The 17,807-nt window shown below is 41.9% G+C and overlaps 1 protein-coding gene across 1 annotated transcript in view; it reads left to right on the top strand.

Moving 5' to 3' along the window:
• The first annotated feature begins 6,839 nt into the window (after nucleotides 1-6,839).
• The window catches only part of ESR1 (estrogen receptor 1), a 401,644-nt gene continuing 390,676 nt past the window's right edge, over nucleotides 6,840-17,807 (top strand). The window contains exon 1 of the mRNA XM_069598740.1: nucleotides 6,840-6,980. The gene's annotated coding sequence lies outside the window, so the exon portion shown is untranslated. The remainder of the gene's footprint in view (nucleotides 6,981-17,807) is intronic.

Here is a 17,807-nt window from a genome sequence, read left to right on the forward strand (position 1 = left end):
TCTACTCTAGTTGAAATTCACTTGAGTGAAAAAAAAATATGTGTCTGGTGCTGTGTGAATTACTGCCTTAGATCTAGGTGGAGAAGACACATTCCCAGGTAACCTGCAATTGACTGCAGTCAAGCGGTGGTAGGAGGTATGGGAGACGCACAAGTAACTCAGGACCAGACTGAGTTTCATTTCCCTAAGAGTCTTATCTAGTATTCAGTGAGAGTGTATTTCAGTTCTGATGCACCAGTTACCATGTTGTCTTACAATTCATCTGTTGAAGTGTCTGTTCCTTCTAGGCACAAACTCCTCAAGGTTCTGTCTGTCCATCCTTGCCTGGCACACAGGAGGTGCTTCCTCTGGACTTGTTCCTGGAGACGGGAAGTGCAGGAAATACACAGAGGGGATGCAGAGGTGGGTGAGACCAGGGCAACAGTGGGCAGTCAGGGAGGGCTCCATGGAGAAGGTGTCCTTTGAGATGAACTTTGAAGATGTGATGAGATCATAGCTAACCCAGATGGGGAGGAGGTCGTTCCTCGGGAGCAGGGAATGAGGCTGCCTGATCAGAACTTGAGTCTGGAGAGGTGTGCTGGCACCGGAGTATCAGGGAGATGGGGAGTGATTTGCAACTTTATCTGCACGATGGTGATGGTTAGTGAGGAAGGTAATCTGGTGAAGGAGTGTTCAGTGGATTAGAAATAGAGGCTGGAGGCAGTCCAACGAGACAGGACGCTCTTGCATTTGTCCAGCTCAGAGTGGAAGAAGTCTTGAGTACTAACATGGAGAAGGAAACAGAAGGGAGGGAGGCTAGGGGTATTCGGGAGATAGAGTTTGAAGTTCTTGTGGCCCATAGCTGATCTAGAATAGACCATCCCAGGAAAGAAAGTATGAGGAAAACGGCAAGAAAGCAACACTGTCTCGCTCTGCTCTCCATCGACTCTCTTTTCTTTACAACCTGAAGACCTTTCAAATTCTTCCCTCTTGTGTCCCCAGGTGAGTAAGCAGATGCTGCTGAACTTGCCCCAGGTGTTGAGAGTCACTGCAAGCTTGCTAAAGCCACCACTGTCTGCCAGAGGCGCCAAGGAGGGCAGGGTTCACTTGCCGCTAAGTGGCCCGAATCCTTAGTTTGGGAGAGCTGCTCACTCCTGATGGTCTTCTGGTTTAGGAATCAAGGCTTCCCTTTGTTCTGTTTTGCTTCCACTGTTCTTTCACTGAAGTTGACAAACTTAGTGACAAAAATCTGCGCTGAAGTTAAAAATTGTTTTTCTCTGGCACTGGCTCCTTGGCTTTGGGTGACATTTGTGGAGTTCTTTCTTCCCCCAAGACGTTCTCCTAATAGTCCATGAAAATCAACTCCTGGAAGGGCCCACCATCTCCAAATCCTGGTTCAGACCTTGCTTCCCACCAAGGAGAAGAGAGTGTGTGAGTTTGTGTAACCAGCAACTGAGATAGATAGAGTTGGGCAGTGGTTAGGGACTGGTGTTTTGGGAAAAGAGGGGAGGTGCAGGGTCTTGTGGGAATGAGGAGGATCACAGATTTTCTTCCCTTAGCAGAGTGCCTGGCTTTGCCACTTTATTTTTTATTTACTTTTAAAGATTTATTTATTTTTGGCTGCGTTGAGTCTTTGTTGCTGGGCAAAGACTTTCTCTAGCCGCAGAGAGCAGGCGGCTCCTCTTGTTGGGGTGCAGGCTTCAGTAGTTGCAGAATGTGGACTCAGTAGTTCAGAGTGTGGGCTCAGTAGTTGCCGCGCATGGGCTAAGTTGCTCTGAGGCATGTGGGATCTTCCCAAACCAGGGATCAAACCTGTGTCCCCTGCCTTTGGAGGCAGATTCTTAACCACTAGACCACCAGAGCTTTACCACTTTAAATCATGGTATCCTTCAGATGTTATTCCCTTTGTCACCCTTATCAGTATAAAAACCCATTGATTCTCCTAGCAGAAGTCTTTTCAATAATTATTTCTTCGCGTGGGATGTGTCTTGCTATATATCTCTTTCTGTGTAAAGAAGAAGCATGTGATTTATGCAGGGAGGTTTTAAAGGCCTTTCTACAGATGAAGTGTAAGGTTTAATTGAATTGCTATCTTTTTGTATACGTATTTTCTGCCTAACATCTTTGTTGTCTGAAGAAAGTTAGTCCTTTTATTCTTTTTTTTTTTTTTTAAAGAGACTATCTTTATCCCTGTAAGCTTCAACTGCTGCCGCTGCTGCTGCTAAGTCGCTTCAGTCGTGTCCGACTCTGTGTGACCCCATAGACGGCAGCCCACCAGGCTCCCCTGTCCCTGGGATTCTCTAGGCAAGAACACTGGAGTGGTTTGCCATTTCCTTCTCCAATGCATGAAAGTGAAAAGTGAAAAGTGAAAGTGAAGTAGCTCTGTCGTGTCCTACTCTTTGCGACCCCATGGACTGCAGCCTACCAGGCTAGACAGTTTCAGTTGGAGTAACTAACACTGGGAAGAGTCACCAGATACTGGTGCTATCATGTTGAAAACAGGACTGCTGTGCATTGTGACTTCTGCTATAAGCTAACACTTGTGATCTAGGATGAGTGTTTTAGTTACAGTTTTTGATGGCAAAGAACAGACTCCCTTAAATACCTGGTAATAGGGTTATGGAGAGGGAGGCCTGGCGTGCTGCGATTCATGGGGTTGCAAAGAGTCGGACATGACTGAGCGACTGAACTGAACTGAACTGAATGGGGTTATGGTAGACTTGTGTGACTTCACAACTGCCCAGTGACCAACGCAGCTGTGGCCATATCCTGCCATGTGCTCATGGGTCCAGAGCCCCATATTTGTTGATCTTGGCATTCTCTGTCTTCATGTAACTTCCTTTCAGAAAAGCCTTTGCTTACGATGGCCTCCAGTCTACCCCAAGACATTCTTCCTCCCTGTGTGTCTCGATAGCTTAGTCTAGGTTTCCAAAATTCACCCTCTTGAGAGCTTGAACGTGATTGGTAATGTTCATCCTTTCATATTAGGCATATCCTTGGTCCCTGCCTATCTGAGTTAAATGCTTATCCAATTAGCTCTGATCTGACGTGGGGACTGAGGGTCCTATGGCTGCAACTTGGTTGTCTAGGCAACAGGAGCTGAGCACAGGGCAACTTTCCTGAGAGAGATGAGTGAGTGGGTGCTAGGGCACTGACTGGTATCTCAAGGCAAGCAGAGTTTCAATTGTGATTGCTTTCATGAGGCAAACAAAATGCAGAGCTGCCTTCATAAATGTGATGAAATCATACTTAAAGCAGTGCCCAGAGGAAACATCTTTGCTAATAAGGACAAAGAATTTGGGCAATTAACCGTGTAATTGAGTCACAAACTCTGCTATCATCTGGGGCATCAGACAGAAACACTCCAAATCAAAAACTTGGGTTTTATTTTAATGCGAATCAACCAGAACACAGCAAAATTTTGCTTGAATGGCCCAGACAGATTGCATCAATTTTCTGCTTTACTTTGCTTGTGAAGACCAGACTGTTAGTGATCACTTCTGGAATGAGAAAAGTACTAAAACAAACAAACAAAAAAACCCAAAACTTGGAACCTGGAAAGATTCTAGAATTTCCTTGTTCTGTGCTTCTGAATAAATAACATGCAACTATGAAAGAATGTGTATGTTGATTTTTTTTAAATAAAGATATTGTGGGTGATGTGATTTTATGAAATAAAAGGCTTTATTGTTCATTAACAAAATGAGGGAATTAGACTTCAAGGTATGATACTACTCTTTGAATTATGAGATTGAATTTGCGCTGTGTTTGTTTCAGTCACATTGTTCCCCACTGCTTCACTTACTTTGCTGGTTCTATGGCAATCTGTAGAAACATAATCTTACCCATTCACTGATAACTTCTCAACTTTTCCTTCCAATGATACATGTAAAACATTTGTGTCCTACATGGATGGATCCAGAGATTGTTATATGGAGTGAAGAAAGTCAGACAGAGAAGGAGAAATATTGTATGATATCCCTTATATGTGAAATCTAAAAAGAAATGATACAAATAAGCTTATTTACAAAATAGAACAGATTCACAAATTTAAGAGATTGAATTTATGGTTGCCAGGGGGAAGGATGGGGATGAGATAGTTAGAGGGTGGGATGGGCATGTATACACTGCTATAGTTAAAATAGATAACCAGCAAGGACCTACTGTACAGTACAGGGAACTCTGCTCAGTGTTGTATGGCAGCCTGGTTGGAAGGAGAGGTTGAAAGAGAATGGATACATTAATATCTATGGCTGAGTCCCTTTGCTGTATACCTGAAACTATTACAATATTGTTAATTGGCTATATTCCAATATAGAATAAAAAGTTAAAAAATTTGTGTTCCCAAAGTGTGCTCCCGTATGCTGGTTTTGATTCTGTAGTGGAGTGTTAAAATTTTGGTGATTGAATCATACCACCTGAGTTTGAACTGTGACTCCAGCTGTGAAATGTTGGGGTAGGTACTTAATCTTGGTAGCCCATGGTTTCCTCATCTGTAAAATGGGTTTTCAATAGCACTTACCTTGTTGAGTTGTGGTGAAAGTACATAGAATAATGTTGGCCTCTAGTACATGCTTGGAAGGCAAAATAGCAAAAGCTATTATTTTCCCAGTTGAGAAAGCACATGTTGAACTGCAAATAAATGTCAATTGTAGTCTTTGAAGGAGGATTGATCCAATTTTTATTTTATCTGAATTGTATGTTATACATTTATATTTCTAGTGGGTAGAAAATAATCTATAACTTTCAGTTCAGAGTTAATTGGATATCTTATTTTGAGAATTATTGCTCTAAATAATTTTCTTCTTTGTATTGATCTTTGTATTTTCTTCTTTGTATTGATGTGCACAACTGATTTTGATGGGAAGCTAAATGCTATTTGAAAAGTGTACTTCACGCCTTCTGGCAAATCAAATAATTGAAAGATTTAATTAATTTAGAAAAAAATGTTTTTTCTAAAGACTTAGAGCATTTTCAGAATGCTCTAAGTCTTCAAAACATTTTAGTAAATAACTTACCTTTTGGCACAAATCATAATAAAAATGATAGAAAGCTAAGAAAACTGCCACAATGCATCAATATATATGATGGTTCTTTTTGTGAGTGAATCTTGTTGCCATTTTATGTTTCTTTAGTCAAAATGAAATACTTCACATATTAGCTAAAATACGTCCTGCTCTATGACCAACCTACACAGCATATTAAAAAGCAGAGACATTACTTTGCAGACAAAGGTCTTTCTAGTCAAAGCTATGTTTCTTCCAGTAGTCAAGTATGGGTGTGAGAGTTGGACTATGAAGAAGGCTGAGGGCCGAAGAATTGATGCTTTTAAACTGTGGTGTTGGAGAAGACTCTTGAGAGTCCCTTGGACTGTAAGGAGATCCAACCAGTCCATCTTAAAGGAAATCAGTCCTGAATATTCATTGGAAGGACTGATGTTGAAGCTGAAATTCCAATACTTTGACCACCTGCTGCGAAGAACTGACTCATTTGAAAAGACCCTGATGCTGGGAAAGATTGAAGGTGGAAGGAGAAGGAGATGACAGAGGATGTGATGGTTGAATGGCATCACTGATGCGATGGACATGAGTTTGAGTAAATTCTGGGAGTTGGTGATGGACACGGAAGCCTGGCATGCTGCAGTCCATGGGGTCGCAAAGAATCGGACATGACTGAGCGACTGAACTGAACTGAACTGTCCTGCTCTATGTGGAAATTAATCTCAGACAATTTGCATATTCAAATTACTTTACAGGCTAACTCGCAAGTATAGAGAAGATGGAAGGCAATCCTGTGTGTGCATGTGTGTGTATTCAGTCATGTCTGATTTTTTTGTGACCCCATGGATAGTAGCCCACCAGACTCCTCTGTCCATGGGATTTACCAGGTAAGAATACTGGAATGGGTTTCCATATCCCTCGCCAGGGGATCTTCCTGATCCAGGGATCAAACTCCTGCATTGGCAGGCAGATTCTTTACCACTGAACCACATGAGGATGACCATTAAGAGCCTTTATTTTCAAAATGTTTTCAAGCATGGGCTATGAGGATTTTGATTTTCTTTCCTAAGCTGATTTTGAGATGCATGGGTTGCCCTACAGATGTCAACATGCACTTGGGGATTCTAGAAGGCCTAGGAACAAGACAGACCTCTCTTACCTGTCCTCCACCATCCTCACTTGCAGAAAACCAGCCTCCTTCAGATTTGAGTAGAAAAAGCTAACGTGCTTTTAAAAGATCCTTTAAAATACATATTACGTGGGCAAATGAAAAAGTAAACATCCCTCAAACTCTTAAATGGCTGGACGAAAAGCTAGATGGGCCATGGGACGATCAGATGGCAGAGGAACGGCTTCAGAGGCAGAGAGAAGTTAACCTCAGCAGGACACTGAAGTCAAGAACCTAACTGATCAGGGACCAGCAGTGCAAAGCTGTCAAGCCAATGTTGAATGAGAAAGTTACCAAAATGCTCACTGAACATGCATCCTCACTCCTGCTCTGAGCTGTAACAAAATTTATGTGCCCAGTGAATGTTTGATTATTATTTTTCCAACCCCAAATGCCTGTCTAGACTTTAACCTTTATTAGTAGTGAAGAGAAAGTGAGCTGGTATTCATAAAAAAAGAAAAAATATTCAGGCAGATTAACAGATGACTTATACCCTCGTGAAATGTCTGTCTTGACCCAAGTGGTAGGACAGTGAGAATCAGGCCTGGTGTGGAGAAAGAAAGGCCACCCCCTCCTCTATTTCGTACAGAAGACTTTTCCACTCCTAGTCAAATGGTGGTGCTAGTTCTTTAGTTTTGAGTTTTCTGCATTTCCTAATTTCATGGTCATAACAGCCTCTTGTCTACTGCCTCAGAACGGATTTCACCAAAACTGAAAATAAAGGCTCCATGCTCAGAAGTTCCTTAACGGACTCGAAAGGTTAATGTTCCTTTCCCTTGCCCTTCTATAGCGTAAGAAGACAGTCTTTCAGTGACATTCTTCTCCTCAAGCAGGTACTCCTATTTCTTCTTCTCAGCATATATGTATATATATACTTTTTTTCTTTTTGTTATATGTGCTACTATTTACAAATGTGATGTAACTTTACAGCTTCCCTCTCCTGTGAAAAGATGTTCATTTTTCTCTTAATGCTCCAGGGATATTTTGCAAAGTTGCTGGCAAGCATTAGTATGACGTTGAAATGTTAAGTCTAAACTTGGTACAGTGAAAAATCCACTTTTCAAATAATATTCAGCTGAGTCAGAGGGCAACCCGACTACCCTTTTCTTAGCACTGCACTGACAGGCTGTCTGCTTGCTCCAGATAACGCCTATTTATTTGATCCAGCTCTAGCTAGGAGGTTTTGGATTATTGAAATGTGGCAGAATTTCAAGAATTATTAATTGGACTGATCACGGGCTAGCATGAACACACTACCTGTTTTCGTCATCTCTGGGTGCCGTAACTTCTGTGAGTTGAAACTAAGCAATCTGAATAAGCCATTACTTGTTTCCTGAAGGCAGTCAAGTTTTCTGAAAAGCTACGCCATCTAGCAGTCCAAAAGTCAGCCACCCTGTCTTTAAATTGCCCTGTGATTTCAGGGCAAGTTCTCTTGGGTCTTTCTGCCTCAGTTTGCTCTCCTGTGGAAGAAAGCTCCTGGACACTTTTTACAGGGGGTTGGTGTGTACGTAAGTGTCTCCCCGCACCGCAGAGTGCTACTTAAATAATGATGTGGCAGTCACAAAAGACAGGGCAGCGTACTTTCATTTTGGTTAGAGGCATGCCACAGGGTTCAGGAAATGCGCAGTACGTTCTAAGTTCTGTGCTGTGCTAAGAGGGTAACCAGTCTTCGCTCTCTCAGACATGCCCATAGTAGCCAACATAATAAAAAAAAAAAAATCTTAACGTAAGGATTGAGCTTTATCAGGACTTGGGATCATGGCACTGATTTCTGTTCAAAGAAGCCAGATTTTTTATTGGCTTTCTGGGCCAGATATAACAGACTTGCAAAGTAACTCCATGCACAAGATTGCTGGGAAACTCACCTGGTTTTGAATATTATACACACACACACACACACACACACACACATATATGTTTGTTTATCTCACTTCTATGATGTATATATGGTGTATATATTAATGTTGAAAGTGAGTTTATGAATATGAGGTTGCAGTGTTTGAATTTTATCTTAAAATACCCCGAGAGACGAAATGAAATTAGATGAATACTTATGAGATGTAGGCTTCAGAACCTGTTTCTACTCTATATAAGCCTTTCCTATTTCTCCAAAGCAAATGTTTGCTCCAATTTTGTTAATATCCTATGAAGATTGCCCACTAGGATTTAATGCACGGGACTATACTATTCTAGTGGTTAGATATAACACTGTACAGGGTATTAGGTTTCAAAGAAATTGGGAATAAAAATAACATAATCCTTAGAGACAACAACATGGAGGGAAAAAAAGCAAAAATTTTGAATATGAATGTATTGCCTTATTTCCTAGCTGGATATTTTTTCTTAGACTCTTGGAGATATTTGTTTTGTTTTATGGCAATGACAGTTGAGGAAAGGGATTAAAGCTTATGTTCTCAAAATTGCAGCAAGAACGAAGTCAAACAGTTATCTTTCATTTCAATTAACTCTGTATCTTTCATTCAGTTTAGGATTTAGAGTTATCGAATCTCTTCCTTTCTGCTAACACCCACTCTCAACCTCTATACGATGTAAATATTTGCACTGCAGTTCTGCTAAACATTCTCATGTGATTTTCTGTGGCTTCTCTCAGTATTTGTCCATATTCATTTAGTCCGGTTGATCAGTACAACCGCCAAGACTCAGGGCCTGGTGCCTAGGGTTTAGTTTGCCCAAAACAGAGAACAGAACTTGTTCATGGTTGCAGGTTGTACAAAGATTAGTAGGCAAGAATAGAGTGACCCCCAGCTCTGAGTAAATTATCGATATTGGTTGTAAAATATTCATAGCTTAAGTTTCCCTCATAGTGGTTGAGAAATGGTCCTGCCCATTCATGTCCATCATGGCTGTGTCTGTCCTTAATCCCACTGTTGCGCTCCCTGCACAGAGTGTAATCCACTGCTAGTTTTAGAGCAAGGTACTTGTATGTGTTAGTTGCTCAATCGTATCCGACACTTTGTGACCCCATGGACTGTAGCCCGCCAGGCTCCTCTGTCCATGGGATTCTCCAGGCAAGAATATTGGAGTGGATTGCCATACCCTTCTCCAGAAGATCTTCCCAATGCAGGGACTGAACCCTGGTCTCCTGCACTGTAGGAAGATTCTTTACCATTTGAGCTATAGGGAAGTCTTAGCAGGTGGCTTTTGATGAAGGTGATGGTGAGGAAGGTGATCTTGCCTTCTAGGCACCAATTCCGTTGACTCCCTCTGGTTTATTTCCACTGGACCCTGACAAAACCTTGCACATCAGTGAGTTTATGATTCTTTCTAAGGAGTGTAAATTTTTTTTCTTTCTCACTCTGAGACAGAGTTAGGATGCCGAGGCTTGTGTTATCCCTGTGTGCATGCTAAGTTGCTTCAGTTGTGTCCAACTCTATGAGACTCTATGGACTGTGGCCCACCAGGCTCCTCTGTCCATGGGATTCTCCAGGCAAGAATATTTGAGTAGGTTGCCATGCCTTTCCTCAGGGATCTTCCTGGCTCAGGGATTGAACCCGCATCTCTTAATATCTCCTGCATTGGCAGGCAGATTCTTTACCACTAGCGCCACCTAGGAAGATCCTTGCATTATCCATTTGCCCCTAAAAATATGTTGCTGGAAAGCATCTGCTTCTGCTCAGGTCTCCCCTAGCAAACCTCTTTGGTGAGGATTCAGATGTTCAGCAATTTTGATTCAAAACCACAGGAGATGGCTGAGTCCAAACCAGCATGCCCATCACTTTCTAGTTGTGTGATTTAACTTCTGGCCTCAAATTCCTCATCTGTAAAGTAGGGATAATAGGAGTGGCCCCTGGATTTAATTGTGTGGAATAAACGAGATTAAACCACTTAATAAACCACTTGTAGTCTTCACATGTTAGAAACTCCATAGGATGAAGTCATTTTTATTCCAAGCCTAGTTACACTGCCTGATATTAAATGTTGGTGGAATAAACGACTAGACCTCATGGTCAGTATCACAGCCACTAGGAGTTTGCATCCATTGGACCAAAGAGGGAACCTGACCTGAAAAAAAAAAAAAGAACAAAAGCAGTCAGCTGAGCCTGCCATGGGTGCAATGTTTCTGCATCTGTAATGAGCATAAAGTATTGGAAGAGAAGGTGCAGAAATCCCTAACATCCTACCCTCCATTATGACTTCTCCTTTGTGACCCTAAGGGTAGTTACATCCATTTGTGATAAGAGGAGAAGGAAAGAAAGTGGGCAAATTCTTGCTGAGACAAGTATGAATGAAACGGTACAAATGCTTCCCATTCATTTTGCTGTCAGAAGAAGTGTTCGGTTTGGTGGTTGGGTCAAGCCTGAGTCTGTACATGTGTACAGTTGTACCCTGATTTCTCATTCAATGCGATGCCAAAGACCTGGAGTGATTTCACCCTCTGGCTCTATAACAAACATTTAATGCCCACGAGGCGGTAGGAACAGCAATTGTATTAGTATTTCCCTTTTAGGGAGCTCTGATTTTGTACCATGCTTTTTATAAGCATGATCACATTTAATTCTTACAACCATTCCACGTGGTAAGCAACAGTGTGGCTCCAGTTTTACAAATGAGGACACCGAGGCTTTGCAAACTTAGGTCACGTACCCAACGTTAGGTGTCTTTACAAAGGAGAGTTCTAAGACTAGAAGATAAGCTTCTCTGTTTCCCAGGCCCACACTTCCAGCCATTCCTTGATAGAACATTCATCTCTAAAGTTTTGGATCCATATGATCCTTGCCTAGGAGATCTAACCAGTCCATCCTAAAGGAAATCAGTCCTGAATGTTCGTTGGAAGGACTGATGTTGAAGCTGAAACTCCAATACTTTGGCCACCTGATGCGAAGAGCTGACTCATTGGAAATGACGCTGATGCTGGGAAAGATTGAAGGTGAGAGGAGAAGGGGACAACAGAGGATGAGATAACCATCCGGATGGCATTACCAACTTGATGGACATGAGTTTGAGTAAACTCCGAGAGTTAGTGATGGACAGGGAGGCCTGGAGTGCTGCAGTCCATGGGGTCACAAAGAGTTAGACATGACTGAGTGACTGAACTGAACTGAATTGTTCCTTGCCTTGGAGGAGCAAGCTGAGCATCTAGGTTGATAAGAGATAAGAGCATACATCCTCAGGGTCTCAGTATCTTCATCTGCAAACTGGGTAATGATATCTGACTCATAGAAGCTTTATGGCTATTCATGGGGATTAAATTGAATAATGTAAGTACAAGAACTTTGTAAAAAGTTCAGCTTTTTGAAACATAAGTGTTAGATGCAGAATGCATAAATAATGATTTAGTTACATGTCACCACGTGAGTGAGAGTGGCCCTTGTGTGATGCTATGAAATGGGGATGAAAGGTGGGTTCATTTGTGCTCTAAAGGCCTGAGAGTGTGTGCAGTGGTGGAGGTGTGGGCAGAGAGGCTTGGGCCCTGGGGCAGGTGGGAAATGTAAGTAGGGCAGGCAGAGGGGTGGGGCTTTGGTGGGATAGTGGCAGACAGGCTGGGAGTCAGCCTGTTCCCTCTCTGTAATCCTGTCCCTAGGGCATCCCAGTAGTCCTTGGGATGCTCTCTGATTTGTCTGAGAAGACAAAGGGCCAGGAGCTGCCCTCCCAGTTTTGTTGTAAAAAACCACAAACACTGTTTCAGCTGCACACCTGGCGCTTCATTTTACTAACCTCGGCCATCAGGAGCTTCAACTGGCTTCTCTCTTCTATTTATAGTCATCAGCAACTCTCAGTTCTTTGAGGTTTCCTGCTAAGAATGAATGCAGATGGAGGCACAGCCTTCCAGCTTCCCTTTCTCACTACCTTGACGACAACACACAGCCCCGGGTGGGAACTGGCAGTCATGAGGGGGAAGAGACAGGCCCCAACAAAAGGACAACCTAGGGAAATGGACAAGTCTATGCAGTCACGGCCCCTGGTCTGGGTCCCTGTCCTTTGCTGGGACGGTAACCCCACTGGGGTTTTGGCATTTCTTTTTCTTTTTCTTCTTCTTCTTCTGTTGCTCCTGCTGCTAAGTCACTTCAGTCGTGTCTGACTCTGTGCGACCCCAGAGACGGCAGCCCACCAGGCTCTGCCGTCCCTGGGATTCTCCAGGCAAGAACACTGGAGTGGGTCGCCATTTCCTTCTCCAAAGCATGAAAGTGAAAAGTGAAAGTGAAGTCACTCAGTCATGCCCGACTCTTCACGACCCCATGGACGGCAGCCAACCAGGCTCCCCCGTCCCTGGGATTCTCCAGGCAAGAACACTGGAGTGGGTCGCCATTGCCTTCTCCAATAAATGAAAGTGAAAAGTGAAAGTGAAGTCGCTCAGTCGTGTCCGACTCTTAGCAACCATGGACTGCAGCCTACCAGGCTCCTCCGTCCATGGGATTTTCCAGGCAAGAGTACTAGAGTGGGTTGCCATTGCCTTCTCCTTCTTTTTCCTCGATCCCACCAAACTGTACTCTGACCCAATAACCAGCAGCCGAGCACTCTAAACATGCTTATTCCCCTAGGTTGGTTCAGAAGACCTAAAAGCCTTTTTGCAAATGGATGAACTACATTTCTGAGACCTTTCTTCCCTCTGCTGTTCATAGAAATAGCCTCAGTGGGGTATTTCCCTTCAGAAGTTCGAAAAAGGCACAAAGAAATCCACAAGAAACTATCTCACAGAAAGCTGTCTTTTATACTCTCATCTTTACTCACTATTGGGGCTTCCCTGGTGGCTCAGATGGTAAAGAATCTGCCTGCAGTGCAGGAGACCTGGGTTCGATCCCTGGGTTGGGAAGATCCCCTGGAGAAGGGAATGGCTACCCACTCCAGTATTCTTGCCTGGATAATCCCATGGACAGGGGAGCTTGGTGGGCTACAGTCCATGATGTTGCAAGGAGTCGGACACGACTGAGCGACTAACTATAGCTGTCAACATTCACTTCCTTAAAACCATGTACTGTAAAGTAATAGAGGTGATCACATCATATATGATGATCCATTTGACTATATTTCACCTTAAAACTATGTGACAAATATAGATTTCTTTGAAATTTTGAAAATTCTACTTACATCATTTTTTTTTTTTTTTTGCTTATTTTTGTTTCTACAGTCACCAAGTGAAACTGCTGCCACTCAAGACAAAAGGGCATACACTGCTGCCTCTGTACCTTTTTAGCAAGAAACACAAAACCCTTCCCCAAGGTCTCTACCCCTGCCCTGCCCCCAGGCTTCCCTGCATCAAATTTTACTAAAGGATATTTAGAGATTACTTAGAATCCAATATAGTTCAATTCGACACACACTGTTCAGTTTTTTCCCCCGATTTTATTTAAGGAATGAGTAATATTTACAAAGGCCCTGCTGTGGTTTATTAACGTCTGTCCAGAGTCTCTGCTCCCAACCAGACTGAAAGCGTCTCAAGCGCAATGACGGGTTTGTGCCCACCTCACTCTAGTGCCTCGGGGGTGCTGGGATGCACTGGGTGGTGGTGGTGTTTACTCAGTTGTGTCCGACTCTTTGCTACCCCGTGGACAGTAGCCTGCCAGGCTTCTCTGTCCAAGGGGATTCTCCAGGCAAGAATACCGGAGTGGGTTGCCATTTCCTTCTCTAGGGGATCTTCCCAGTCCAGGGATCCAACCTGCATCTTCTGTGTTGGCAAGCAGATTCTTTACCACTGAGTCACTTGGGAAGCCCTGCACTGGCTGTTGGGCTCATAATTGTGTGTGATAGAGCCTGACCTATTCCTAGGTCCTGGGACATTCGCTATCAGTTATGGTCACTAAGGCACATGACAGGATATATGATTATTACACGATGACCATCATGTCACATATTATAATATGGCAAAGTAGAATGTGATGAGTGCTTCATGAAAAGTCAACATGTGGTGTGAAAGCAAAGAAGGGAACCTATTTCTGGGGGAGGGGTAATGGGAAAGAGGGATGGAGAGGGAGGAGATGGTTAGGGATGGTTTCACATAGGAAGTAACATTTGCCCATGGCCCTAATGGATGGGTAATGTTTACATAGGAAGATTTAAGGAAAGACAAGAACATAAGTAAAGGCATGGGGATAAAGGATTTGAGGACTCATTTGCCAGCTTGTGGAAACATGAGTGAGAAGGGTGCAGGGAGTGGTGTGAGATTATTTTGTAATTGAGAGGTAACTGTCAGACTTCTGGACTGATGGTGTAGACACTCTAGAGTAGGGTTGGAATGAAATGAAAACTTAAGCTTAGGAAAATGCTGTGTAAATTGTAATTCTCAGATGAAGAGTGAGCATGTCACTCTGGAGATGATTAAACTAGTTTAAGAGAAAGTGAAAAGTGAAAGTGACTCAGTTGTGTCTGACTCTTTGTGACCCCATGGACTGTATATCCCATGGAATTCTCTAGGCCAGAACACTGGAGTGGATAGCCTATCCCTTCTCCAGGGGATCTTCCCAGCCCAGGAATTGAATGGGGGTCTCCTGCATTGTAGGCAGTTTCTTTACCAGGGAAGCCCCAGTTCAAGAGAGGTGTGATACAATTTAAAAAATCTTGATTGTTTATGGTTGTAAAAAATATTTTTGCTCCCAAAATGACTAGCAGAGAAAGAAATAGGTTAGGATTCAGAAGATATAACTCTGCCACTGAGGTGCCGAATAATCTCAGCAAATAGCTTGCATGCTCAAGGCTCTGTTTTCCCAACTGTAAAATGGGCATAATAACTACCAAACATTGATTAAAGATGCTCCTAGTGATGGAATGAAGATTAAGTGACAGAACTTGAAAAGTTATATATATGTTACTCATATATGTGTAAAATGCTATTAACTTGGAATATTTTTCTAGTAAAATTATTTTATTTAAACAAAATGTAGATTTAGAAGAGTTCATATTTCTATTAGATTAGATTAAGGGTTGTTTTAATTTGTTTGTAGTTATTAAATAGGTACTTTGTACTAGGTGCTGAATAGTCTTTTAAAAAAATATTTTATTGTGGTAAGAACCCTTAACATGAGCTCTATTTTCTTAACAAATGGAAGGAAGTCCAAAAGGGAGGGACCTATGTATATATATGGCTGATTTACTTTGCTGTACAGTAGAAACTAACATAATGTTGTAAAGCAACTCTACTCCAAAAAAATTGATTAGCTGCACATACACATGTATCCATATGTATGGCTGAATCCCTTCACTGTTCACCTGAAACTATCACAGCATGGTTAATTGGCTATACCCCAATACAAAACAAAAAGTGAATTAATGAAAAAACATTGTTGTTAACTATAGATGTTGTTCAATAGATCTCTCAGTTCAGTTCAGTTGCTCAGTCGCTCAGTCGTGTCTGAGTCTTTGCGACCTCATGAACCTCAGCACGCCAGGCCTCCCTGTCCATCACCAACTCCCAGAGTCCACCCAAACCCGTGTCCATTAAGTTGGTGATGCCATCCAACCATCTCATCCTCTGTTGTCCCCTTCTCCTCCTGCCCTCAATCTTTCCCAGCATCAGGGTCTTTTCCCATGAGTCAGTTCTTCGCATCAGGTGGCCAAAGTCTTGGAGTTTCAGCTTCAACATCAGTCCTTCCAGTGAACACCCAGGACTGATCTCCTTTGGGATGGACTTGTTGGATCTCCTTGCAGTCCAAGGGACTTGCAAGAGTCTTCTCCAACACCACAGTTCAAAAGCATCAATTCTTTGGAGCTCAGCTTTCTTTATAGTCCACTTCTCACATCCATAACATGACCACTGGAAAAACCACAGCCTTGACTAGATGGATCTTTGTTGACAAAGTAATGTCTCTGGTTTTTAATATGCTGTCTAGATTGGTCATCAGTTTCCTTCCAAGGAGTAAGCATCTTTTAATTTTTTGGTTGCAATCACCATCTGCAGTAATTTTGGAGTCCAGATAAATAAAGTCAGACAATAGATCTCTAGGGCTTATTTAATTGAAACTTTATGTCTATTGATTAATAACCCATTTCCTCCTCTCTCAAGCCTCTGGTAACCACCATGCCAGTCTTTAATTTTATTAATTTGGCTACTTAAGATATCTCATATAACTGGAATCATGCAGTACTTATGTTTCTGTGACTGGCTTATTTCCCATAGCATAATGTCCTTCTGGTCCATCCATATTGTCACATACTGAAAAATTTACTCTTTTTAAGACTGAATAGTATTCCATTATGTATTCCATATATATTCCAATATATACCACATTTGCTTAATCAGTTTATCTCTGGATGCACATTCCGGTTATGTTCACACCGAACAAACTACTTTGAATAGTGCTGCAATGAACATGGGAGTGCTAATATCTCTTCCAGATCTTGATTTCAGTTCTTTTGGATGTAAACCCAAGAATGGGATTGCTGGGTCATCTGCTAGTTTTATTTTTAAATTTGAAGAACTTCCTACTGTTTTCCATAGCAATTGAACCTGTTTTGCATTCCTACCAACAGTATGCAAACGTTCCAATTTCTCCACATTCTCACCAGTACTTGTCTTTTTAATAACAGCCATCCTGATGGTGTAAATGATATTTCATTGTGGTTTGATTTGCATTTCTCTGTTGATCAGTGGTGATGAGCATTATTTCATGTATCCATTTGCCATACGTTTATCTTTGGAGAAACGTTTGTTCAAGTTCTTAGCCCTTTAAAAATTGGATTATTTGTATTTCTGATATTAAGTTGTATGACTTCCTTACGTATTTTGTAGACTAACTCTTTTCAGTTATATGGCTTGCAAATATTTTCTTTCACTCTGTAGGTTGTCTTTTCACTTTGTTGAATATTTCTGTGCAGATGCTTTTTAGTTTGATGCGGTTCCACCTGTCTATTTTGTTTTTTGTTGTCTGTGCTCTCGGTGTCATACGTGTTAAATCATTGGCAAGATCAATGTCATGAAGCTTTCCCCCCTTTCTTATAGGATTTTTACAGTTTTGAGTCTTTCGTTCAAGTCTTCAATCCATTTTGAGTTGAATTTTGCATACTGTGTAAGTTAGTATTCAATGTCATTGTTTTCTGAGTAGAATCCAGTTTTCCCAACACCATTTACTGAAGAGACAATACACAGTACAGTACATCACTGTGTACTCTTGGCACCTCGTTGAAGACCAATCAACTATGTAAATGTAGATTTGTTTAGAACTCTCCCATTCTGTTGGTCCATATATCTGTCTTTATACCAGTACAATACTGTTTTGATTGCTGTAGCTTGATAATATTTTTTTTTGAAATCAGAAGGTGTTATGCCTCCTGCTTTGTTTGAACAAGTCCAATTTTGAAGTTCCATTTCCCCCATCAATTAAATGAAGGCATTGTATTAGGGGTGCCCTGTGCACCCTGTTGCTATACCACTTTATGATTCTGTAATTCTTGCTCTCAGCAATCTCCACTTAGAACAGTGACTTGAGATACTTATATAAGTAAAAGCACAATCAAATCCATGGGCATCTACACTGGGAATAAAAGACATGTCATCATTCTATTGATTTAGGACTCTAGTCAGACAAAGAAGATTCTGATATCTCTTGCAGCTGCCTGACATGCTTTGTGCTTATGGATCCTGTGATTTGAGAATAAAGGGAAGGAGTCAGATTGTGCTTTCTTTTTGGCCTGGTTGCAGATGGTGACCACAGCCATGAAATTAAAAGACGCTTACTCCTTGGAAGAAAAGTTATGACCAACCTAGATAG

Source organism: Ovis canadensis, chromosome 8 (genome assembly GCF_042477335.2).
Source record: "Ovis canadensis isolate MfBH-ARS-UI-01 breed Bighorn chromosome 8, ARS-UI_OviCan_v2, whole genome shotgun sequence".
In the NCBI taxonomy this organism is placed as follows: domain Eukaryota; kingdom Metazoa; phylum Chordata; class Mammalia; order Artiodactyla; family Bovidae; genus Ovis; species Ovis canadensis.